We start from the raw sequence: 27955 nt of genomic DNA, 5'->3' as shown, positions 1-27955 counted from the left end.
TATGTTGCACAAAAAGCTTCACACAGTACAACACAGCAAACACGCCCTAGCTGATGCAACAGTGTGGAGAGGGACAGTGTGCACAGACACGTAACTGTCCGGAGAAGATCCTTGACTTTAAAATTATGAACTGGAACCTGAACATACAGAAACTTCATGGACTCCAGATGAAGAATAATGACAGAAATTAATTAGAGCTGGGGTAAGAATAAATACCACTTTTTTCAAAACGCATGTACTAAGAATCCAAGGGAACAGACAGGTTACACATTCAGGGTATGTTTAATGAGGTTTCAAGAAAAGCACTCTATTTAAAGATTGGTAGCGTGTTTTGGTTACATTTGCAGAAGGACACTCTGCTGTTTTCTTTTTTAATCTGACTGGAATTCTAATTTTTGCTATGTCAAAGAGACTCTCAAGTGTTTTTTAAATCCTCTTATAAAAATATTTCTTTTTTTGGCACTTAATGTAGCTCCAATCAACCCAAAGTACATTGCATTTCAGGGAAAGAAAAATTAAAACATAGTTCCAGTCATTTTAAATCTGCTATATTTATCAAGTAGTTTTGACTTGTTGATATGTTTTTAGACATCAATATTTATCAATATGAAATTTCTTATGTACACTATTGTTAGTTAGCATTTTATATTATGCTGTAGTATGTTCGCATACGATTGTAAAAATAAAAGAAAAGACTGAGATAGATGACTTATTGTGACCAATCTTTCTCATTTCATATAAAGGAGAACTTTATGTAGGCCATTTTTTCCCCAGCAATTTCTTCCTCTAAATAGACATAGTTTTTCTGACGCATGAACCTAAATACCAATTTTGAAAACAGTTCAAACTTGTTGAAAGAATTTATTATTTTTACAACCTCACCACATCATTTTATAACTCCATTATTTGCCAATAACCATGTATCATTAAAAGAAGAGAAGAAAATGGACGTAGGACTAACATCTTGAAAACGTTTTAATTAAAGCTTAGTATGCTGATTTCTCACCATATGAATAAAGAATGTGAGTCAGCAAGAGGCTCGTAAGGAATGCTATTACTTCCTCTATGTTCCCAGAGAATTATCTGTACTCTACATTCTAGAATTTATGACTATCTTACTAAAATTGTTTGTATACATATGAGAATGCTAGTTCCTCCAAGACAGAGACCATTTTATTATTTTTTTATGTTATTAGTGTACTCAACATGTTGGTGAATGAATGAATAACTCCACATATACATGAGTATAAATGTGATTTTGGTAAATTAAAAAAAATTTATGACTATGACTATGATCCATAGTTAAAAACACATTTTACATTGGGATGCAAAATACAAATGTCTATCTGTCTCCCTTGGTTATCTATCTGTCTGTCTGTCTGTCTGTCTGTCTATCTATCTATCTGAAACAAAAGAGCTGCAAATCAATATTCATCCTTACTCCAGACACCATTCTCTGATATTTTCTATTCTAATATTATCATTTCTTAAAAAGCCTTGATCTACAGTTCTAAAAACTCTGCTTTGTGGGATAGAAAAGAAATACTAGAATCAATTCATCCCTAATTAGACTTACACACAGGAAACTACTAGAAAACAGGTATGTGGATACCGACCATTTCATAAAATGTTCTGGAAATGCTGACAGTACAGAAAAGATACTTGAGTGTAAATTTCTGGAGAAGGCTTCAGAGAAGTTTAACTCCATGTGAGCCTCAGCATTTTAGAATTTAGAAGTGTAGAGAGAACCTGAACATTCTATGGTATGCAAGAGCAAGGAAAGGAAGAGAGGAGTAAAGGGCTCTACCTGGCTAGAACCACAAGGATCTCAGACACATGGGCTAGGAGAGAGAAAACGGACTGAATACCAGACCGAGGACTTTATTAGGGTCTCAAACAGTGTGCTGTCTACATCTATCATCTCTCTCTCTCTCTAATCTATTGTGGAAGAAGGGAAATTTTCCCTCTTTCCCCTCTTAGTTCTTTTGACTGGCAATAAAAATGACGTAAAGCAGATTAACAAGAGAAAATCAAATTTGCTGCATGTGTACATCGCATCCACATAAGTCTGAAGAATTCCAAAGACAGCAAGGTCAAGTGACATATATATTATTCTGGACCAAGGAGAAAGAGATAGGGTTCTGAGACTTCAAAGGGAAGTAAGGCAATTCACAGGAAGATGAAGAGAGTTAACGTTCGGTAAATAAATGTTGCTGGGCCATCCAAAGACAATGGGACACAGAGAAGACTTTGATCAAGTGGGCTTTGCTAGGTTCCTTCCTGTCTACCACGTCTAATTCATACTTCACTGTAGTTATCTATGGTGATAGGTCCTTCCTGGTGCAGGCCTCCTTTCTTAATTTCTTCTTGGCAGTAAGGAGGATGTTCAAAGATTCTTCCTGAGTCTTTTGGGCCTGAATTGTTTTCAGCTCAAAACAGTCTACATGCCAGAGTGGTTCATCTTGGGGTGGCCTGCCCTGAACCCCATCACTATCCTCTATCTATCTATCTATCTATCTATCTATCTATCTATCTATCTATCTACCTACCTACCTACCTACCTACCTATTTTAGAAATATCATTGTAGCATCAGCAAGCAAAATTTTTTCCCTTTGGTGAAAAGGAATATATACAGGGAACACAATTAACCTACTAAAATCCCCTTAGAAAGAGGTAATAAAGATCTCGCAATTTGGAAACTGCTGAAAAAGGAAGGTGCCTGATTGCTCAGGACGCCAAGCAAAGGATTGAATTAACTCTTAATGTTATGAGCCTGGTTAACTGGTGGAATACTGGCAGTGATGACAGGAATAAAGAAACTGGAAATGATAGTCTGTTTTAGTGGGCTGTTTAGGGTGTTTTCGAGGCTCCTCCACTATTGAGTATTTCAATGTCCAAGCTTGTCTTTCTGTCTTGGAATGTGTAATGCTTATTTTTAGTTGAAAGACTCCAATCTCTTTGACAATTGGTAGTTTGAATGTTCACCTCTGGTATGACATGACATCAGGATGTAATTTTTTGGCCAAGAATGACTTCTATTTGCATAACTGGAATTAGGCTAAACTTCAGTGTCTGAATAATCTATTAGCAAATAGGCAAACATCCCAGAAATTAGCTGAACCAGATTGCTCTTGACATGGCTCTCCAAATCTCATGATTGACCTTTGCTGAGATTCAATATATAATCAAAAATTCAAAAACAAACATATCAGCAACCAAAAAATGAAATAAAACTAAAATAAAAAATGAAATAAATTGTCACATCATGGAAATATTTTGAATGCTATACAAAACTTGACTGAAGTTGTTTCTTTCACAATGAAAAAAATTTGGCCTTGAGCATGATTTTCAAAAACTATTAGGTTTCTAATTGTTAGATTTCAGAACTTCTTACCAGTGTTGTTCTCATCTTTCACTGCTTTCGCTTTCTTCCTACTCCAAGTCACTAAACTAAAAAGATGCACAAGTTGCCTCTGATAGATACTTTTGGCAAAAACTAAATCCAACAGATATAGAAATGTAACACAGAGCATTATTTTATTTTAACTTTTTAAATACCCAAGTCAATTCTCTTTGGGCCTAAGAATATTAATTGAGTGTTATTTTCATGACTAGTCTTTTATTATTTGGGATGCATTCATCTGAACAAGTCAGAGGTTTTATAAATAATGTCTTTGTATGATTGATTCACTTTGACATTATGATTTTATGTGAAATAAAAATATCTATTTTGTTTGTTTTGTTCTCAAATAGAAAAGGCACCCACAATAAAGTAATAATCAGTGTAATAAAGCATTATACATTTACAGGATTATTGTCATAGGGTATATGATAGCATCATATACCAGACAAGGAATACATATCTTACAACTTTAGAATGTGCTCAGATGTTTATAGCACACAGTGTATCATAATAATTCATAATTACAACGCACCTTTCTTGATAGAGTCTATTTCATATGTCCTCATAGTCTTCTTTGCTGCTGGTTAAAAGATATATCACTCTGTTTGTGAGATGAAGTGTGACACACAACAAATTCCTACAAAATCCATTTGAGTTGGAAAAAAAAGGAGATAAAAAATTAAGCTAGCTGAGCAGATGTTTGTGTGAAAGAGAGGACTCTACTGTTGATGACCTGCAGGTCTGCTGGAAAGAGTTATTCCAGACACCGTCCATAATGACACAGTGGGTTCTGCCCCAATGCAGGAATTAATGTTTCAAAATATCTTTATTGAATGTCAGGTGATGCTCTGCTAAGAGCCATTCCCACTCCCCCACCTCCAGTTTTTAAATGTTCCTAACATGATTAAAATAGTCTCTGAACGTAAGTGCTTTAATGACAAACTTTAGGGAAAAACTGAGGCACCAGTCATAGATGATTAAAAAATTAAAAGAACAATTCACTTTCTTCAGGTAAAACAAAATTGGAATTTGGTAAGCATTATCACTCCAGTACTTCCATTTAGAAATAAAGTCTTGTGGACTAGTAGGAACATCTAAAATATTATTCTTCCCAGATGACAATGTCTTATAAGGAAATAGTTACTCAGAATCTAATCACTTTCTCTGTTACTTGTAGTATGTTTAAACGATACAAAGAGATAAGGTAATGTTAACTATGACAGATTCTAAGACCATACTATCATTTAAGTGATTTAATTTTTAGATAAGATTCCAAAAAGTGAATCTGAATCATAACAAGTAAAACTATTCCAAGACTTTTGAAATGTGACACTATGGTTGATTGCTGAGAATGTAATTACTGTAAAGAGTCAACAGTGAGTCTGCACTAAAATGTGATTTAGGTGATCTTCCCTTCTTAGCAATGCAAAAAGGAGCATAATAGAAACTTAACTTTGCTAAGACTCTGAGAAAATATCAAGTGAAGCAATGACAACAAGGAGAAACCAAATGGCACCAGGGCAAATCACAAGACGACTTTTTTGAGTTCTTACAGATTTGGGAAATGAAAATATATGAAAGCAATGAAGTTTAGGCAGGGTTTGGGGAACCCAGTGGTGAGGAAGTCCAGATAAACCAGAGTTCAAGAGCGTCACAGTGCCAGCCTCACATGAAATAGGGAAACAGGTAGATTGTGGCTTTGGAACCACCCAGTCGTTGTTCACTCCTCCATTTGGTGGGTGAGGGCTATGGTAGGGTTGGACTAGATGAAGGGAGAAGAAGAATTTGGCAATTTCTCAAATTCTTTAAAAATTTTCTGCTTTGGGCACTTTTCTTGACCACCACCATTCCTCTAAATATCCATTCTATGTACCTCAACCCAGGAGGCTGCCATTAAGTTAACTTTTGCCTCCGAAGACTTTTTACTGTTCTAAACACCCCTCCGGATTTCTCAGTCTGAAATCTGTCTCACAGACCCGTGTGGGCAATAGGAAAGCATTGTAAAGCCTTCATCTCAGCTTAGCTGGAAGATTCCTTTCTTTCAGTATCTCTCTGATTTTTAGATTTCTCATTAGTAAAATAAAACTAATACACACAGTGTCATAGGATTATGATAGGGATTCACAGGAAATAGTTTCTGGCACCTCAGAGCTTGGCAGCAAGTATGGGCTCAAGTGCCCTTCATCTTCCACATAGTGCTGTTGAAGAGGGAATTCTGTGCAATCTACAGAGATGGTGTGTAGCAGTTCTAAAATAGTCCTTCTTTCTTCCTCCCCTCCTCCCTCCCCACTTTCCTTCTTTCCTTCCTTCCTTTTAAAACTCCTAATATGAAAATGCATATGTGTATATTCATGTATGACTGAAAAATTGTGCTGTACACCAGAAATTGACACAGCATTGTAAACTGACTATAACTCAATTTAAAAAAAAAAGAAAATGCTGAAAAAATAAAAATAAAAATCCTAGCCCATCTGAAATACAACACGACATCCTCATTAGTCACAAGTGTGTTCACTACAAAATAATCCTCAAAACTTAAGTAATCAATTTCAGAATCTGGTGGCATATCTCACACGCAGATCGAAAAGTCATACAGACGGTCTGGAACATCCAGGAGATATACTTCTGCTCTGCAGTTCCAATAATGTCGCCGCTTTCAGGCGAACCCTTTTGTATTTGAAATGTTTCCAGGTACAGATAAAAGTGGGGTTGCTTTGACTGCAGAGAGAGGGACAAAGAAGAATCTAGAACTGCTTTTGCTCTACAGTATCCAAGGCAGCTCCAAAGAACATACCCAAGTTGAAGGAAAAATGTAAAATCATTTTTGAGGTCTGATGTGGAAATAGTCAATTCTTTTCTGAAATTTACCTGTCCATATTTCAGAGAAACAAGATAGAAACCAATATACAAAGGTAGGATTTCAACAGTAGAGTTTCTAATTATATGCAGGGAATTCTCTAGCTTTTATAAAGTTGAGTAAACCAAAGCTGGCTCTTTCAAAAAAAACCACATGTATTCATTTCTAAACCTTTCTAGAAAAATAAAATATTTGCATTAAAAAATATAGCATTACATAACTATAAAAACCATACATTCTTTATATATTTGATGTTTATACCAAGTTAGAGTCCAATGTACATTAAATCTTTTAAGGTAGATATAGACACAGTTATGAAAAATATTGTTATTCAGAAAACAAAGTGCTATACAAAGAAGTTAAGATACTAAAAACACTGATTTCTTCAATTTCCCCCCATAAGCACTGGTTTTTTATGAAGGGATACATAATTACAATTCAAAAATACTCAATAATTTTGGAGGAAAAAACCTAAGTATTACCACATTTACAGGTTTCTAGTACACATGCTTTATTAGTGAAATTTAGAGCATATACTATCTATGGGAGTTAAAAGTTGCAGTCACTAATAGTGTTATTTGCCATAATAAAAAAAGTCATGGAATCAAATCATATTATAATTTGACAAGTGGCATTTTTTACACTGTTACATATATCAGTTTAGTTTTTGATAAGGTTTAACAAAACAACTAAGTACTTTGTGATTTAGGCTGGGGGAGATAATTAGGTTTATTTATTTTTAGAGGAGGTACTGGGGATTGAACCCAGGACCTCATTCATGCTAAGCATGTGCTCTACTGCTTGAGCTACACTCTCCTTCTAGTACTTTGTGATTTAACATTATTTATATTTATGAATATTTTTTTCAAGATAATTATTTTCAGTCAGTCAGTTTGTGCTTGCATTTCTGACTAGCTTGATACAGCTCCAGATAAAGTAAGGAGAAGGGGTCAGCAGTCTAGCCTGCTGTGGATTGTGTCAGAAAAGGAACTTGGCAACTCACCTAGAGAGACTACGCTCAGGTTCCTGCATCCATAAAAACTGGTGTAATAACAGTCACTCTTGCTTTTATTTAGCAGACATCAAAAAGATAAATAAGACAATTAAAGGAGCCTGAACATATGGGAATAAATATATAAACCTGAGGCAGGATTGTTCTCGTTATAATGATGCTGATGAACAATGATCATATTCAAAAGCTAAATAATTAATACAGCTATATAAGACTTTTTTTTTTATATTATATGCACAGAGAAACTTGGAAAGCAGGGTATGTGCTGGGCTGTTGGGATAGTCTGAGAGCCTGAATCCTGCCAGAGGCACTGCTGGGTGTGGTCACTTGCAACATTCCTGTCTGGCAGCTCCCATGTGAGTGCATCATAGATTTGTTTTTCCCACCAGCCTGTGTTGAATAGTCTCCCCTCCTACTTCGAACCAGACATGTTTCCCTCTCACTTCTGGCAGAAGCGAAGGCCAGGGACCTGATGGGACAAGCAACTTTTCTTCTCTGATCCCAGAAAATGCCTATAATATTGGGGATTGAATATCGAAATGTACCTCTCCTATATCACCTTTACACACAGGGCTAAAATTTGCACCCTCTGGCTTCATTATCAGTCAGAAGCCAAATAGGAAAGACACTGGGTCTCCCCTAAAAAACAAGTCTTTGCTTCTGCCTCACAGTGTGCAGTCAGGCTTTCTACTACTCATACCATAAAAGTTAGATACATCCCCCTTTAATATAAAATTGTCATTTAAAGTATAGCATGAGATTATCTCTGTAGTGCCTGTAGGTTCCCTGTAGTGCCTCTGGTCCACTGTCACCATGACAGGGATGTCTCTCCTGATGTTCCCTTTCTGACCAGGTTTCTCTACTGATTATTTTATCCTTTTATAGCTCTATACCTAGCCTTGGTAACACTTCGGTATAATTTTTCATTTACCTGCAAGATTATTTGATTAGTATCTGCCTTGCCCAATGGACTTTAAATTATGACAGATCAGTAACAGTATTTTTACTAGGGCTGTCATAATTAATATGCATGCATAAATAAAATAAAATTTAAAAAGATTACAGGATACCCAGTTATATTTGAATTTCAGGTAAACAATAAGTTTTAGTATAAGTATGTTGTTTACCTAAAATTCAAATGTAAGTGGGAATCCTGCATTTTACCTGGCAGCATTTTCTAGTCACAATTTGACATCAATGCCTATCATAGCGTTAGGAACATTGTCAGAGTTCAACTAAAATTTCTTGAATGGGTGAATAAAAGATTGCAAGATAAAAGGAAAGTATTATAGAATTTTAGATAGTTGTCAATACATAAGGATACATGTCTGTATACTTATAATCCATCTCCCTAAAAAAAACTTTCTTAAAATAAATTTTCAAAAGTAAAGAATAATCCATCAAGCTCATATATAAAAGACTTTGACAGAGTTATTGACAAAAATATTGTACTAGAATTCTGCCATTAATATAGTTTTGATCTTCCTGGTCCCCATATATAAGAAGTAACAAAGTCATATACACACCATAGAATGAACTAAAATCCAAATTTGAGACAAAAGCATTCTTACAATTTTTTTACAACTTTGTTTAAAATATAGCAGATGAAACATAAATAATAGGTAGTTGCAGTGAAGTAATACTCTAGGGAGCATGTGCTATAGAGATAGCAAGGGAAACTGGCAAGTTGCCTTCATTAGGGTTTAGGTTAAGTTCAGGAATTGTTCTTCCTCATCATTGTTATAAATGTTCGACACAATTGCTTCCTATAAATTACAAAGCAGATTACTGTCTTCTTAGAACTTTTCTGCTCATCTTTCCTTTCAAGAATTTCAACAAATACTGAATGCCCATTGTGTGCAAGACAATCTGTAAGAGATGATAAAAATATGTGCAAATGGATTAAAGACATATCTAAATAGTGTACTTAAGTGGAAATACATACTTTTTTTAGTAAAAAGAATTTGTTACATTCCCCAAATGTAGGACGGCAAAGATTGCAAAGCACAGAAAGAATCAGTTTATACGAGTACCAGTGAAGATGTGTAATATGACAGAGCTAATTCTCTGTAAGATACGTGCAGGTGGCCCCTTATTCTCTGTCATCTGTATAGTAGTATTAGCTATGTCATTTGTTCGGAGATTCCATTTTAAAACACCACAAATAAAATAAATATCATTGCAAGTTTAATTTATAGTACTACTACTCTATGTAAGCTTATGTCTACTTTGCTGCTTTCTTTGAAATAAATGAAGAGATCCAGTGACACTCTCCACCTTATTACAATGTTTTAGATAACCACTTTGTGGTCGATTAAAGATGAGTTACAAATTCTTTGCTGTTTCTTCCATAAGAGGTGGAGTTTAAGTCCCCTGACTTTGAATCTAGGCTGGTTGTGGTGAAATGTTTCCTCTTCTTCTATATACTTTGGTTCAGTGTATGTAAGACTAAAGTGGTTTTGTGTGTGTATGTGTGCATGCATGTGTGTGTATATGTGTGTTTGGTGTTTGGTAGAACTTGCTGGAAAAGCCATACCTGAACTTGTTTTACTTTTGTTTTTGGTTTGTGGGAAGATGTTTTCACTAGCAGTTCAAGCACTTTAATGGTTATCGGACTATGGTGTTTTTCTTCTGGATTTGATTTCTAGGAATTTGACCATTTTATGTAAGTGTTCACATTTATTGAAATAAAGTTGTTCATAATATCCTTATATTATGTTTAAATTTTTGCATCTGTTAAGTCTCCCTTAAATTTCTAATGTTAATTCTTTAATCTCACCCATCTCTACCTCCTCACTATCCCCTCCACCTTCCTCTCCTCCTTCTCCTTCATCAGTCTTGCCATAATTTTCTCAAGGAAACAGTAATTCACTTTAACTTTTTTGATTCATTTAATGTGCCTTTGTTTTCTATTTTATTTTCACTATTTCCTAATCTGTAATCCTTTCCCTGTAATAAACCATAACCATGTATACAATAGCTCTCAGTGAGTCCTGTGAGCACTCCTAGTGAATTCTCAAACCAGAGGGTGGTTGGGAAGCCCCTTAACTTGTAGTTGGTGTCAGAAGTCTTGGGAAAACAATCTAGAGGACTGTGCCCTCAAACCTCACATTTAAGGGAATTTTGGAAATTATATTATGTATTTAAAATAGAGAAACTGGACCAAAAATAGTCTGTCCACCTTCATTTAAAAAATTGCAGGAAGCCAAGTTACATCAAATTATTTTTAATAAACACCACAAAACAAATAAATCACACCAGTTATTTTAAAAAGAAAAAGGTTTCTGTTATGCAGCATAGTTGGGCAATGACTTCACTCCTTAATTTAAAGGAATTTACATGACTTAAAAGACCCCATGTGACTTGGCCCCAACTTCTTCCTCACTTGCAGAATTTGGGCACTTAGACTTGCTGGCCTTATTCAGTTTCCCCCAAATGTCATACACTTTCAAAATACAGGGCATGGATTTTCCTCTGCCTGGAATGCTTTCCCCAAAATTTTCACCTGATTTATTAGTGTTTATCCTTCAGACCTCAGCTCAATGCTCATTTTCCAAAGGAAGATTTTCCTGATTGCCACAGAGTATCTTACTCATACCTGTGTAGGACTGCACACTTCTTCTTTATAAAACTTACGGCAGTTGTGATAATTTATGTCTGTCTCCCTTACTGTAAGCTCCAAGACAACAGAATTACCTATTTTGCTCACTTTTACTGAGCGGTTACTATGAGCCAGGTACTGTGAGGCACAGTTTTTATTTCACTTAATTCATGCAATTCTATGAGTCAAATGTCATTATTGGTATCCCCATTTATAGAAAAGGAACATTTGACATGAAGACATAAATGAATATGGAGAGTGTTACATACTAAAATATGGGGAAGACCAGGATTGAAATCCATGAATTTTGACTCTAGGTCCTATATTTTAAAGCCACCATATTATGGTACAAGCTTAACAATACTGTTGCACAAACAAATAAAAATTAATAAAGTATGTGGTTAACAGAATACTTTGTTATGCTTTACAAACACTACTGCTTCCAAAAATTTAGATAATAGTGTCTCAGACCATAATTGTATTTAATCTTTCATAATCAAGAGTATATTCCATGACTATAATTCAATAAAAAATGTTTAAAAAAAGAGTATATTCCAGAATCTCATTGACCTGTAGAGATACTAGTAAGGGAATCACTTATTCCTGGTAAAAGTACCAGGAATACATTAGATCAAAGTATATGAAATTGCAACTTGGAAGCAAAAAGTAGTTTAATGCCAGTAACTTTATATAGTTTAACCTAATAAAAACTTTTTTCTTGTTAATAGAAATTCAAATAATCACTTTTTTTTTCTAAATTCAATTAACATATGAGGCTGGGCTGGGCCTCTACACAGTGAAACAAGATGGCAAGGTTGGTGTCAACTGGAAATTTATTGCCAGATTAAAATATAAAGAAAACCTATCCAGGAAAAATTTCGTAGACAAAGTATCTGAAAAGAAATCAGTTCCCTTTGCTCCTTGGTGCTTGTTGAGATAATTGATATATTGTTAATGGATACGGCTGAATAAATTTTAGCAAAGGGTCTTTAGACTTGATCTCACTCATTTACTTTATTCATTTCTCAGTGATGAAAAACAGTGAAAAAAGAAACAAACACATAAACCAAAAGAAAAAGAAAAACCAGCAGTAACAAAACCCCCAAATACGTAATTCCTTTAAAGTTTCTAAACATCAGATGCATCTCAAAGACCTAGTATTTGTAATGTCAGCAATACACCTTTGAAAAGCAAAACCAAGTAAAAGTTATCTATATTACACAGTCTACCTAAATTCAAAAGTTAAGGTCTCTTAAAAAAAAAAAAGGTCTCTTTTGTAGTTTACAGTAGATTCTTTGTTAAAGTAATTTCCTTTCAGAACCAAAGCAAACTAAAGTGGAGCGTATTTTCACAATCCGTATTTCCTCCGAAGGTACCACCAGCTTCAAAGTTTTCACCACCTCACCTTTCTGGAGAACCTGCGTTCTCACATGGTCACTTAGCAGGACCCCTCTCCTACAGAGTCTCTGGAATCTAAAATGTACTTGGTCATCTGGAAGGACATTATTATTTTCTCTGTTTTGTGGAATACTATGAGGTTTTATCCTAATCACAGAGATACTTTTAGAGGGGTTAAGGCAATCGATATTTCCTTCCTTGCTTTAAAATAATTGAAGTGGCCAGAGTTGGTAGTCTTAGTGTTTGATGACGTTTTTTTATCCTTATGCTCTTTTGCAAATTCTTCAGGAGTTTTTTTGCCTAATATTCTGGGTGTAGTAGATAGCTCATGTTTAGGGACTGTATGATACTCTCACTCCTTTAACTTGCCTGGAAATATCATGGATTTGGAACTGAGATAGATTAGCATTACTTCATGGATAATATTAGTTATTCAAAGCAGTATTATAAGGATTAAATTAAAGTGCTTCTTTAAATCTTAAATGCAAAGGTTTCAGGTCCACATTAGACTTTCAATAAGCATCCTCCTTCAGTGTGTTCTATCCTCCATGGTGGTCCACTGATGGCTCTAATTGCCTGCTGTGTGGAGTACACATTGTTTCTTCTCTCATTTCTTACATCAAGGATTCTACACTCTGTTCCCTACAGTCATGTCTGTCCCATACAGTCATAACAAAAGTTCCCTTGCCTTTCCTTAGCTTTCTGTTCCTTAGGGAATCTCCTGGAAATTTCAAATTTAGCCTCAATTTTTGGTGTCAAGTGGCAACATTCTTAACTATCGGCACAATCTCTTGGCTTAGGGTTTCTTTAAGAAATAGCTGTCTAGACCTTGATTTTCTTCTATTTTGTCAGAAGAAAAAACCTCCCTCAATTTTATTTATAGCTGAGTTTTCTATGAAATGTGAAAATAACCCAAGAGAATGTGGAAACTTCCGAAGCAAATAGGCTTGTGAAACCCTATTAAACTGTACCTTAAACCCTTCATGAAGCAAGTCCAATCACTGATCCCACAATGAAGTTCGTCTTAGGGCGATATTATACATGTCTTCTGGGTAGTCCTTCGAGGATATTGGTTACAGGTGACTAGTCTGGTTCTCCCTCTAATACTCTTATACATTCAAGAAGTCTAGTAATAGCCTCAAACTTTCTTTGTTGTCTATTCATTAAACATTTATACAGCATCTACTATTGTCAAGCTCTGTGACAAGCACTGAAATTCAACAATAAACAGATTATGGTTTAGATTTCATAAATTTATTGTCATCTCAGATAATAATAACAAATAATTCTCTCTTTGTGATAGGTGCTATTCTAATTACTACATATATAATAACTTTTAAAATATATAATACAACAATCCTATGAAGTAGGTAGGTGCTATAACTGTATCTATTTTACAGATGAGGAAACTGAGGTACAGAGAGGCTGAGCAATTTATCCTAGGTCACATCCCTAGTATGTAGCAGAGTCACACATCTAGTACATGGCAGAGCAAGGATTTGAACCTTGGCCATCAGACACTGTTAATATCCTTCCACATAGTTCCTTAGCCTACTTTTGAGTTCATCTGCTGTCATAGTGTAAGTTTCCACAAAGCTTATAGCTTCCTACCACAAGAGCCTGGATATCTATACTTGTCAGCCTAAGACCCTTTTCTGGTTGTTTTTTTTTTTATTTTTTATTGATTTATAATCATTTTACAATGTTGTGTCAAATTCCAGTGTTCAACGCAATTTTTCAGTCATTCATGGACATATACACACTCATTGTCACATTTTTTTTCTGTGAGTTATCATAACATTTTGTGTATATTTCCCTGTGCTATTCAGTGTAATCTTGTTTATCTATTCTACAATTTTGAAATCCCAGTCTATCCCTTCCCACCCTCCACCCCCCTTTTTCTGGTTGTTGTTTGGGGACTTGCTCAACTTAGATCTTTAATGCTAGAAAAGAAACTCTACGTAGGGGATGGATATGGTGGATAAACCCTCTGGTCCCTCATCTCTTAGTGGGTATTATTCTGAGACACGTTCTACAAAGTTCCTCAGAAGTTCCTGAATGGGGTGGAGCTCCTATTACACTCAGGGGTAACCAGCTTTTATCTCTTTTTTTTCTTTATCTCTCCTCACTCTTTTAAATGTGTTTCCTGGGATCACCTTTCAAAAAAAAAAAGTAAACCCCCACCCCTCAATTTTTATAAGATTTTCTTTTGAAGCAACCTGAACTAAGGCAGATAGTGCTCTTAACATACCACCCTACCTCTCCACAATCTTCACTCCCTTAGTCCATTTGGTCTCTGCTCAGAAATGCCTTCCCAGTCCACGTGAGATACTGTGATTTATAATAAGAAATATGTATTCGGTTTTCCACGCTATTCCAGACACAGAACTCCTAAAACCCTTGGACTTTCTTGTGATAAGAGAGATAAAGGTAACTTTTGTTGTGTTAAAGAGGTGATTTTTGGAAAGCCCAACAGTAACCTATGGGTGGGGACTAGCTGCCAGGGGAACCAACCATGTGATTAGAGGGTTGCCACTTTCAGTACCTATTCTCCAACCTTGGGGAGGAGAATGGAGCTGGAGGTTGAATCAATAGCCAGTGATCACTGATTTAATCAACTGTGCCTATGCAATGAAGCCTATGTAAAAACCCAAAAGGACAGGGTTTGGAGAGCTTCCAGGTTGATGAACATGTGGAGGTGTTGGGAGAGTGACACACCTGGGGAGGCCATGGAGGCTCCTTGAACTTTCCCCATGCCTTGCCCTATGCACCTCTTCCATCTGGCTGTTCCTGAATTGCATTCTTTCATAATAAACTGGTGGTTTCATAAGTAAAATGTTTCTCAGTTCTGTGAGCTGCTCTTGCAAATTAATCAAACTGCAGGAAGGAGTATGGGAACCTCTGATTTATAGCCAGTTGGTCAGAAGTATAGATGACAAACTGGGCTTGCAATTGGCATTTGAAGTCTGAAGTTGGGGGTTGGGACAGTCTTACAGGACTAAACAATTAACTTGTGGAATCTGATTCTACCTCTGGTTAGATAGTGTCAAAATTGAGAAAAGTTGTAGAACACCCAGATGGTGTTCCACACATACTGGAATTGGATTTGGAACCCTAACAAATCATGTTAATTAAAAATATTTATTTGTTAGGGTACAGGCTTAGCTGCTATCACAAAGAGACCCAATATTGAGATTTTCAAGAAAGACATGTATTTATCTTTCAAATAACATTCCAGAAATAAGCAGGGTATCCAAGACAGAGAGGCACCTCTTCTTCCAGAGATCTTTCAGGGATACAGGTGTCTTCTATTTGGGATTATTCCCTAGAGTCTACGTTTAAGTTGGTTCACATTTCAACCAAGGGAAGAAAGAGAAAGAAGGGTGTTCTCTATTAAGTATGTGTCTTGAAATCTACTCTCGTCATTTTCCTTCATGTTCTATTGGTTAAAAACGTTGTCAGATGGTAAACCCAAAAGCAAAGGAGGCTGAGAAATGTAGTTACTAACTAGGTAGCCAAGTTTCCTGCTATCACTCAGGAAAATGGATATTGAGGATAATTAAAAGTCTTCACTAAAAATAGCATTCTCTGTCTCGGTGAATATTTCATCTTGCTTTATTTTCCTTCATTATATATTACTATTTGATAACAGATATTTATTTACCTGTTTCTTATCTGTCTCTTCCAAGAGAATATAAATGTCTCGAGGTGCAGACTTTGTTAGTTTTGCTCACCACTGTAGATCCAGAACCTAGAACAATGCCCAGTACCAGTAACCACTGAATAAACGTTAAATGAAGAATGAATGATCTGCTATGTCCCCAAAATGTTCCCAAGTCTCCAATGACATACTAGGACACACATAACCTCAACAATGTGAATCGTGGGCTAGCTGAATAAATTCAGCCATTTTTGTATTTCAGAAGATGCTCTATGAGAGGCATTTTTATCCTCTATCTAATCTAATCTAATGAAGCTAAGGAGGATTTATTTTCAGATAATCCCTTTCACTCTCCCAAATGGATATTATAGTGGTATTTCTTCCAATATTTAGTTTCTGAATCAGTCTTTGTATATAAATGGGTTTATACAATTTATAACATTCTAATCTTTATTATATTTAAGCAAAAACAAATATTACTAAGTTCTACTCCTATAACTAGCTATGTTATAGCTATTGGCAATTGAGTGGACATATATGCAAAAGAGGAGAAGACATTGTACTTGTTTTCTGAAGCTGCTGTAATAAATGACCACAAACTTGGTAGTTTAAGAGCATAGAAATGTATCTTTCCACAGTTCTGGAGTCTGGAAGTCTGAAATCTTTAGGGCTGAACATCTTTTGGGAGCTCTAAGGGATAAATTGTTTCTTTTCTCTTCTAGCTTCTATTGGCTATCTTGGCATGGCTGGGCTTGGGGCCACATCACTCTAATCTCTGACTCCGTCTTCACATTGCATTCTTTGCTTTGTGTCAGTATTTTCTCCCCTTCCATCTGTCTAAAATATCCCTGTGCCTTTCCCTTAAAAGGAAACTTGTCAATGGATTTAGGGCCCACCAAGCTAATTCAGGATTATCCCCTCATTTCAAGATCCTTAATTTAATCACGTCTGACAAAGTCCTTTTTTCCAAATAAGGTAACATTCATAGTTTCCATGGATTTTATGTAAGTATCTTTTATTTTTTTTGAGGTGAGGGGGCATTTTTCAGACTACCACAGTCTTCTCTCTAGCCCCAATAGCTCATATCCATCCCACATGGACAGTTACCCCCATGTCAGCATCCCCCAAAATCTCATTAGCATCAACTCAAGTCTATAATCTCATCTAAATCTTTTCAGTTCCTCAACCCCAGATATCATCATCTAAATAATCTAAATCAGATATGAATGTGACTCTTGGTATGAACCATCGTAGAGCAAAATTTCTTTCTATCTCTGGACCTATAAAACCAAAAAGTAAACTGTCTGCTTCCAAGATACAATGGTGAAACAGGCATAGAAGGAAAATAAAGGCAAATTCTGCAGATGAGTAAAATATGTCTCTTGGCCAGATTATAGCCTTGGGCTACCTGGTTGCAGACCTCTGTTGGAGGAGGATGGCAGAGGTCCTCTAGGGAGAAATGTGTACATTTGGTGGTGAGGCAAGTGGAGATCTTAATGAGACATTTTGTTAGGTTAAGGGCATGTCTCAAGAGCATGTCTGATTGGGAGATTTTTGACACAAAAGGAGTTTCTTTGAATTACAAAGGAAAAAGAATCTCAAAGGTTTTGAAATCCTGGATATAGTGGGGAAGGGGTCAGAAGGGCTAAAGATTTCCCAACAAGCGTTGGAAAGCTAGAAACAGAGCAACTATGGAACTACAGATAGATACAGAAAGAGTAATGCTTGCTATTAAATTTTAAGTTTTTTCTTTCTACTTCTTTGCTTATATTCCTTGAAACTTCAGCAAAAGTCTATTACATACAACAACCATATGTGATGTTTTGGCTAATGATGGAGAATGGTCAGGGTTAATGCTTGGGGTGGAGTGTGGAGAAAGTACAGTATTTAGAAGACAAGATGGTAAGAGGAGATTGATAATTTAATCAGTAACAGAAATGCATATTCAGAGACATGAGATGAATATCAAAAGTGCATATCCATCCCTTACATATCCCTGGAATCCTTGGAAATTTAAAGGAGGTTACTGAACTTCCAGTAGTTACATGGGACAAGACTTAAGTTATTTAACTTAAACGTTTCATGAAAGACACACTAGAAAAAATACTATTTTGTTTTTCTCTTTTGTCTTTCTGCAATGAGCTTTTCTCAGACCAGCTTAAAAAAAGTCACATTAGGATTGATGCAGAAAGATTACAATGAGAAAGCAAGGGTTAATATTCAACATCTGGCATTTAAAATAGGATTCTGAAGCATCAAAAAAGGGAGGACTTTTTGTTTTGTTTTGTTTTGCTTTGCTTTGTTTAGAGAGAGGAAGTAATTTCCAAATTCCTTTAGTTCATATGTAACAACATCAAAGACCATGTCTGATAATCAGATCTTAGATCTTCTCCATTAACGCTGAAAAAGTACATATATGTGTTATTAAAGTTTAGCTGTGAGGCTGAAGTCCAAAAGAAAGAGAGTATGTCTTCACTGATGTAACAAAGAAGTTCAGAGATATTGTGAGAAGAAACAGAGAAGGACTCAATATTTATCTTTCTGGACCTTTCCATGTTCCCTTGTGGGGTGGGCTGGGAGGTGGGACTTCCAGCTGGAGAGCGTGTCAGGGCTGAGTAGTTTCAGGAAGAACCTCATGTGTCTAATCCCATTGTAATGCCTGTGAAAGCCAAAGGAGGGCAGGATCCAAATGAGAAGAGACCATGAGACCCTGAAAGCACTCAGAGAGAGCAGATGGTGGGTTGCCCAGCTGTTACTCCCAGCACAGCAGCAAACAGCAGAAGAATGCCATTGACTTTGAGAATTAAAGATGGAGAGAAGCTGAAAAGAAAATGAGAATATCTAATCCCCAACATCACAAGCCTAAATTGGCCACCCCACTACTCCTCATTTTCCCAGGATGATTCAGGATGTCTGTTTTCTAGGCACATTTTAGTTTGGTGGTTACACTACCTAAGCCTTCCTGCCTCTATGCACCTACATATAGTCATGGAGAGGCGCAAGTAGGAGCAGTAGGCTAGACACTGAGAATTTCTACCAGAATCTGAAAACTATAAAAAAGGACTCTTTGAATTGTTGTATAGGATTAACATGAATAGAATGGGCAGAAATAATAAATAATTTTTGCATATTGTATCTATTATCTATTGAAATTTATAGAAAAATTGTAGCTATGCTGCAAAGAATAATTTCATTTTTCCTGAAGCATTTGAGAGTAAGTAGCCAAACTGATGGCCCCATCGCTCCTAATATTTTAGTATTTCCTGCAAACCAGGACATTTCTCAACATAACTACAAGATAAACAAAACCAGTAAATGTTTTTTGACACATTGCCTACATCTAATCAGATTACATTCAAGTATTGTCAATCGTTCTAATTGTTCTAACAGTTCTGTTAGACTCTAAGATCCTTGAGTCTGGGCTAATCCTCATGCCCCATTCAAATTTCCGAATTGTCCCAATAATGCCTTTATAACAAGCATAACCAGTTCAGTGTTTTTTGAACAGTTCCTTGGTCTTTGTCTTTCATGTCACTTTTGAATATTCGAGGCCGTTTTTTAAAACAGAATATCTCTCAGTTAGGGTTTGTCTGATAATTCTTGTAGTCGGATTTGATTATGCATTTTTGGTATAAGTATCACTGAAATAACACTGTGTTCTCATCGTATTCTTTGTTATTAGCTTGTATTTTCTAGGACTTTGTGTGAATGGAATTATACATTATATATTCTTTCTTTGCTTGGCTTCCTTCAGTCATCATAATAATTTTGAGATTTATCCGTTTTGTTGCATTTATCAGTAATTCATTACTGTTTAGAGGGGTACCAAATTATTCGAAGGAGTGGTACAAATGAAAGAATTTAAGTGGCTATTTTTATAATTTATTATTTTTTATTGTTAGCAGTGCTCCATTTTATGACTATACCACAATTTGTTTATCTGTTCACCTGCTGATGGATATTTGCATTGTTTTCAGTTTCAGGAGATGACAAATAAAGCTGCTGTGAAAATCTGTATGCAAGTCTTAGTATGAACATATGCTTTCATTTTGAGAGAGTAAATACCTAGGAGTAAAATAGCTGAATCTTATTAATTTTTAAAAATGTACCAAACTCATTTCCAAAGTAACTGTACCATTTTGCATTTCCACCAGAAGTGTATAAAAGTTCTGATTGTTCCACATCCTCACTGATACTTGAGCATGGCGGTATTTAAAATTTTAAATTTTAATTATTCTAGTGAGTGTGTAGTGCTATTCCTTTGTGGTTTTAATTTGTAGTTTTCATTCACCATTTATATGTCTTCATTGGTGAAATGTCTGTTTACATTTTTTTCCCCAATTGGATTGTCTTCTTAAGTTGTTAAGAGTGCTTTCTCTACTATTCTTGGTACAAGTTCTACTCAAAATGTTGAAGAAAATTTTTTATGAAGTCCAACTTTTCCAAAAATTTTAGATGATTAATGTGCCTTGCTTTGCATTTTTGAAAATCTTCATTAAAATCAAGTTCATGAAGAGTTTACCCTATCTTTTCTTCTAGAAATTCGACAGATGTTTCTTCTACAGTTAAGCCTATGATCCATTTCCATTGGATTTTTAAAATATGGTATGTGAGAGAAGGGTTGAGGTTTTTTTCTTTTTTTTTTAACACATATTGCAAAATTATTCTAGCATCTTGACTGTAAAGGTTATGTTTTCCACACTGAATTATTTTGAGTCATTGTTGAAAAAATAACTGACCAAGTATGTATGTATCTATTTCCAAACTTGTCATTTGTTCCCTTGACCTATACCTACTTTCATGCCAAAAGAACAACTTTTCCTTAATTTGATCAGTAAATACCCTTCAAGTTTCCTACTATGTTCTTTTGACACGTCTTCCTCATTCTTTAAGCACTTCCTTACTTTCTGGCACAAAAGGATAGTCTATGTATTGCCCTGTTTCAGATCAAAAATTAGCCTTTTCTCCACCAAGCTCTATTTCCTGTTTTTGGAGAGTGGTATTTAGAATCCAAGATCTCAGTGCTAGGCATGCTTATGAGTATTAGTGTGTCACTGCTCCCAGGCTTCTTAGTGGACAGAGCTAGAGTCTGTGTGTGTATGTACACACACACATATACACACATCTGATATAACTATACACGTGATACACACATTTATATTTTTATTTGTTGCTCTACATATTGAAAGCCACTATTTCATATTGATGCCACCAATTCCAATAGAAGTTTAATTCTGGTTTTCCCCTTTCTGTATTTGTTTGTTTGTTTGTTTACTTATTTATGAGAATAGAAGAGTTTATTAGTTTACTCTGCCATAGACAACAGCAGGCCACATAGACAAGAGGTACCTGTGTGAGCTCCCTTTCTGTATTCAAACTCCCTTCTGTGACAATGAGAAAGCTGGCTCTATTATCTTAAATATATTAATTATTTGATCAATATCCCTTTATATAACCAATCTTCCATCACCACTGCCTTCTTCTGTACAAATATACACCTCACTATGCTAAACCTCTCATGTCAAACTGCCCCCTATGTGGAACCCTGTTGCACATTCTTGGATTATGATGCCTTATGCTTGGCTGTTCTCAGAGAAGGATGTCTTCCTCATCCTGCTTGACTTCAGGTACCCCAAACAGAAGACTTCTCTTCAGGGGACTCCCCATCCCTCCCCTCTGGCCCCTGTGCAGAAACTTATTCTTATCAGGTACATCTAACAGCTTTAGGATTAGATTGCTTTAAAAAGAAGGAAGAAAAGAAGAAAAGGAGAAAGAAGAAGAAAAGAAAGGAGAATCAGTGGAATGGGATAAAAAGTAATTACATTTTGTCTTTAGGTGAGTAATAGTGCAAACCTACTGTTTATACTACGGGAAAGAGTCTCCTCAGGACATGGGAGGCCACAGAGACATATAAATTACAGATAAATAACACATTGATCATTTGTAATATTATTTATATTGTATCTTTAAATTAAATTGAAGCTTTCCCCTAAGGACATCGAAGCACCTACAGCTGTCCTCTCAGATTCTCTCCCTCTCCCTGATGAGAAAAAATATACAATATCCTCATCACCATAATCACATTTTTAAAATTCCAAATCAAGATTCACAGCTGAGAAAATTGAGGAGAAATATGGTCTGATATTCAAGTTTAAGTGTTTTTTTCCCCTAGATCTTCAGCAAAATCCAGCCTTTCAAGATGTGTTGCTCAGTGAAGAAGAATGATTTGCTTCAACACTTGAGTCAAGGGTTGTAGAGAAGGTTAGCAGTTAGAACATAGTGGTGAAAAATTATTGATAACTGAACAAGTAGTAGGAATTTGTATACAGATGAATCCATATATTGAGTCATGAAGACGATATCCGTGGTCAGAAATGCTCTAAGAATGTTAATGTTAATGTAAAGCTCTACTCAAGTTAAATTTATTCTTCGTTATGGTGTACATGTATAAGTTCTAAAATGGTTCTAAGCTCCAGGACTGAGCACACCAAAGCAGGAAAACTTTTTGAACATGTTCAATTATGTAAGATTTTACTTTTACCATTTTAATACTCATGGTTTCATAAACACAATGAAAAGCATCATTAAATTATTTTAACAATTTCCAAAAGTCCTGGGGAGTAATTTCACCTATTTTGGCATCCTGAATACGACTTCCAGTTTGCAAACAAAGTTGTAAATTCTTGAAGCTGGAATCTACAGAACTCCCAAAGAATATCACTATGTATGTAAATTGAAGCATCAAGTGTAAATAAATACAGATATTAAATGGGAATTGTTACATTCCAATGGGCACTTCAAAACTCAAAAAACTTAATGTCCTATTTCAATGAAAATTCCCAAGCATGATGACCTTCTAAATTTCACAAAGGCAGAAAACATGGAACATAAAATTTTTCTTTAAACGTAACTTTGGGTCTGGAAAATTATAGTGTGCATAAAATTCTTAATAATAAAGGTGTGTATACTCAAGATTCAGAAGCACTACACACTTTTCATAGTGTATTAATTCATGTATTCATTCATTTATTTATTTTATAAATAATATATGTCATGTGTATACTCAAATTTCTCTCAAATTTTCAAATAAATTTATATTATATTTAATTGTAAAATCTATTTTTATACTGTCCTCTGAGAATTAAATGAGGTCAGTTTGTGGATCTGTCACAATGTAATATTAAAAATCACAGAAAGAAAAGGATTTGTAAGAAACAAAAAGCATCAGAAGAATATTATGTGATTTTAAGTCAGATGAGAGACCTGTCATCAAATTCTTTAGATTTGACCATTAAAATCCAATCATTCCAAAGCAGTCTTTTGACCCATATTAGCTCATTGTTTACTCTTCTTGACCCCCAATTTTCCTAACTTAAAAACGGAAAATAATATACTGCCAAAGGATTTTTTAAATGTTAAAGTACACAAGACATTAATTCTTCTCACCTTCTTTCTTTCTTTCTTTTTTAAAATTGAAGTTTAATGGATTTACAATGTTATATTAGTTTCAGGTGTATAATGTAGTGATTTGATATTTTATTTATTATACTCATTTTAAAATTACAAAATATTTGCTATATTCCCTGTGCTATAAATCTATCCTTATATCTTATTAATTTTATACCTAGTAGTTTATACATCTTAATTTTATACCTAGTAGTTTATACATCTTCCCCTTTCTTGCCTCTCTCCTCACCCCTCTCCCCACTGATAATCATTAGTTTGTTCTCTGTATCTGTGAGTCTGTTTCTGTTTTGTTATATTTGTATGTTTCTTTTATTTTTTACATTCCATGTATAAGTGAAAACATAGAGCATCTATCTTTCTCTGTCTCACTTGCTTTACTAAGCATTTTACCCTCCAGGCTCTACTATGTTGTGTGTGTATGTGTGTGTGTGTGTGTATGTATGTGTATTATATATATATATATATATGTATATATATATTATATATATATATTTCTCACAGCTTCTTTATCCATTCATCTGTTGATGGACACTTAGATTTCTTGCTTCCATATCTTGGCAATTTTAAATAATGCTGCTCTGAATATTGTAGTGCATATATCTTTTCAAATTGGCATTTTTATTTTCTTTAGATATATTCCCAGGAGTGGAATTGCTGGATGATATGGTAGCTCTATTTTAAATTTTTTGAGGAAACTCTATACTGTTTTCCATAGTGGCTGAAGCAATTTACATTCCCTCCAGCGATATACAAGGTTTCCCTTTCTCCACATCCCTGTCAACGCTTGTTATTTCTTGCCTTTTTTGACCATAGCCATTGTGACAGGTGTGAGGTGATATCTCATTGTAGTTTTGACTTGCATTTCCCTGATAATTAGTGATGCTGAACATCTTTTCATGTGCCTGTTGGCCATCTGTATGTCTTTGGAAAAATGTCTATTCAGGTCCTCTGCCCATTTTTTAACTGGATTTTTTATATTTTTTATATTGAGTTGTATGAGCTCTTTATATATTTTGGACATCAACCCCTTACCAGACATATCACTTGCAAATATTTTCTCTCATTCAGTTGGTTGTATTTCCATTTTGTTGATGGTGCCCTCACTGTGCAAAAGTGTCTAAGTTTGGTTAGATCCCAGTTGTTTATTTTTGCTTTTGTTTCCCTTGCTTGCTAAGACCTATGTCAAAGAGTGTATAGCCTAAGTTTTCTCCTAGGAGTTTTATAGTTTCTGGTGTTACATATAGGTATTTAATCTATTTTGAGTTTATTTTTGTTTATAATGTGAGAGAATGTTCTAATCTCATTCTCTTACCTGTAGCTGTCAAGTTTTCCCAGCACCACTTACTGAAGAGCTAACTCTCTTTTATTTACTTTTCAAAGCAACATTGAAAATGAGACATTAGGGCACCCACTTGAACGATCAAGAAACTGAGGCTCAGAGTTTAAGTGACATGCTTACGGCCAGGCAGGGGAAGAATTTGAAACCAAACTTAAAACCCCAGTGTGCGCCTTCATCTCCAGGGGTCGCCCGTTCACCTTGATGAGGCCGTTACCTCGTTTGCAGTGAGCCACGTTTGCAGTGGCCTTCTTCTTGCGCCCGAAGACCTGCACCGACTGCAGAGGGCTATTGCTTTGATCTCTCTAGCAGGTAAATTATTTAATCTCTGTTTCATTAATTTTTCCCTCTGGGATTTTATCTTGCTCTTTTCTGTTTGAAACATATTCCTCTATTTTCTCATTTTGTTTAACCTTCTCTGTTTGTCTCTATGTAATTAGGTGAAAAAGTTACCTATCCTGGTCTTGAAGGCATGTTCCTGTGTGGGACCATCCCTATCCAGTCAACATGTGCCCAGTGGCTTTGGTGGGAGAGCTGGATCTGAAGTGACACAAGCTGCTTCTTCTCCCAGGGCGTGCTGGCAGCCAGCACCTTAGTGTGAGGTAGGGCTAAAGGTGGAGGCGAGAGAGACAGAGCCAGGTGCTAGAGCTTCTCCTATGCTCAGTGGTGGCTGCCACCCTGTGGCAGGGAGGACTGGGGACCGTGGGACTAGAGCAGGAGTCCTGAGGGAGCTGGGCTTCTCCCTGGTGTGATGGCAATCCCTGCTTTGGTTGGAGACATGGCTGGGGCCCAAAGACTTCTGAGCTGGCTCCAATTTTCCCCAGTGTGTTCTCCTTGATTAGAGGTGGGGTTGAGGCCAAGGATTTGGAGTCTTCCCTGGGTGTGCAAATGCTCCAGCAATGGCAGCCACTGCTTTGGCCAGAGCTGGACAGGCTCTTCTTCTTCCCTGATGAACACACACATGTTGGAAATGGTGGCCTCTGCCTTAGCAGGGAGTGGCAGGGCAGGAGGGGCTGGAGCAGGGGCCTGGTGTGTGCTGTGGGGTGCATTGGGGCTGTCCTGGCAGGCTGGCCAGAGCACCTGGCAGTTTTCAGTCTGCTGCCTCTGTGCTGAGGCAGGTGGCAAGCAAGTCTGTGCATGTGTTCTTTAAGAGTCGCGTCTTGGTTTCTTAGAGTTCTCTGGTAAGCCCCACTGGTTTTCACATCAGCCAAAGGGGCTCATCTTGATGTTGGACCCCAGGGCTGGAGTGCCTAATGTGCGGCTCCTCAGTAGGGAGGATTCTGGAGCCTGTGAAATCTCCTTATGGGTCACCCACTAGGGTTGCAGGTCCTGACCAGATTTCTTCTCCTCCCCTCCTACCAGACTCCATGTAATTTTCTTTACAGCATTGGTTGTAGAGCTGTTTTGCTAGTCTTCAGGTCATTATCAGCAAGAGTTGCTCTGTATGTCATTGTACTTTTGATGTGTCCTTCTGGGGAGGTGAGCTCAGGGTCTTCCTACTCTGCCATCTTGATCCCACCTCCAAAAGTACAGACACTAAAGTGAAATTTCTGAATAGACTCTCAATCTGTTAGTTGCTAGCAAAGTATTTTTTTTTAAGAAATTTTATCTTTTTTTGAAGTCCTCTGTGTTACATAGACTGTAGGTAGAATTTCTAAATTAGATTCTTTTTAGTTCCAAAAGGCCAGACATACTTCTTTTGAATTTTATAATAAAATTTTTCCCCCAACATCACAGATACGTATGATTGCATACCACATATCATGTACAATGTATAAGGCACTTGGCTGGGTGTTGTGGGTGCAACTAAGGTGAACTGTTCACAGTTCCTGTCCTGTAGCCACTCATTTTAGTGTGGGAGACAGATTGATTACGAATCTCTAATAAATATCAGAAGAAGAGAAACTGTCACAATGGGGATACAATATAAGATAGAAATATGCAGGAGTGCAAGAGGGAGAGTTGTCAGTACCACTTGACTTCATGGCAGATTTGAGTTGACCCAAATGAATAAAAAAGTCTTCCAAATATATTTATCAAAAAGGACATTCTAAGCAGTGAAGACAGCTTCAGCAAAGATATGGAAACAGAAAAGTAGATGTTATTTAGAGAAACAATGATTAATCTGCTGTGTCTTGCACAAGTATTTAACATGCATTTAAATGATAGTGTAAGAGAAAATGAATAATTTTTACGAAAATTTCTAATGCCTGGCCAGGAAGTTTTGACCCTGTAAGAAAGGGACATTGTGGAATGATACTAAGTTAAGATGTATTATTTTCTTCTTTTCTTTTTTCCCTTGGTATTATAAATGAAATAATAGTAAAAATTTAAACATGTCTATTCATATGATTTTCTCCTCTTAATGTTCTTGGGTCTAATCCATCATACTGCCTTCATATTGCTTCTCTTTGCCTCAAGGAAGATTAATATTGCTACATCAGAGAATAAAACAACAAAAGAGTAAGAGAGAGAGAACACCAATAGTAAGTTTTGAATTGCAAAATTATATTTTTGTGTTCTTAGCAAGACAATAACCTTAAAATTTTAGTGTTGCTGCAATATAAAAAGAATTTCCAAATTTCTATAGCTTCCACAGGGATCTGGAGACAGCGGTCTGATTAGAACTTAGCACTTCATCCCCAGTGTGAAATAGATTCCATTTTGAGGCTAAGCTCTCTGGGAAAAAGCAAGATGTGATGAAAAGGAGAAGAATCCATCAAACTATGGAAAGAAGAGACAAAACCTGACCCGAAGAGAAAAGAACAGCTATTGTATTGAGAGACACTTTCTTGAAAACATCATGGCCTTGGGCTTCCTTCTCTGCTATCTGTGTCTCACTAAGAAAGCTCATTTATACCCAGACAGAATGTCTCCAACACGCATGGAGGATGAGAGAGTATCTGAAAGACTTACTGGAGAAAGAATCAACCAGAAGAGACAGTTTAATGGGGGAAGAGATGAAATACTACAGTCTAGGAATTTTAAAGAGTTGTTTGGTTCTCTCTTTTACTACTCAAAGAGATGAGGATTCCAAAGGAAAACCACATCAGTTATGGAAAATAAAACTACATTTGCTTTGAATATCCGAATGTTGTGCTGTTTTCCTATTTTCTACTCAATGTGCTTCATCCATTTATGTAATTATTTATTTCTTTTCTTTAAACCACACCAATCATATAATAAAAGACTAAAAAGATCCCCTGCTGGTTTATCAAG

The 27955-nt window shown here is 36.0% G+C and overlaps 1 long non-coding RNA gene across 3 annotated transcripts; it reads left to right on the top strand.

The window, feature by feature from the left end:
* Nucleotides 1-51: 51 nt before the first annotated feature.
* On the top strand, nucleotides 52-27836 carry LOC140695829 (uncharacterized). Of its 3 annotated transcripts, XR_012071722.1 has the most exons (5): nucleotides 52-202; nucleotides 24922-25048; nucleotides 25177-25338; nucleotides 27158-27222; nucleotides 27327-27836. It is a non-coding gene; the product is annotated as an uncharacterized lncRNA (long non-coding RNA). The 3 variants fall into 3 exon arrangements; XR_012071700.1 differs by having other exon boundaries at nucleotides 27158-27836; XR_012071677.1 differs by having other exon boundaries at nucleotides 25177-27836.
* The last annotated feature ends 119 nt before the right edge of the window (nucleotides 27837-27955 follow it).

This window comes from Vicugna pacos, chromosome 1 (genome assembly GCF_048564905.1).
Source record: "Vicugna pacos chromosome 1, VicPac4, whole genome shotgun sequence".
Lineage (NCBI taxonomy): Eukaryota > Metazoa > Chordata > Mammalia > Artiodactyla > Camelidae > Vicugna > Vicugna pacos.
This window is presented reverse-complemented; position numbering and strand designations above follow the sequence as displayed.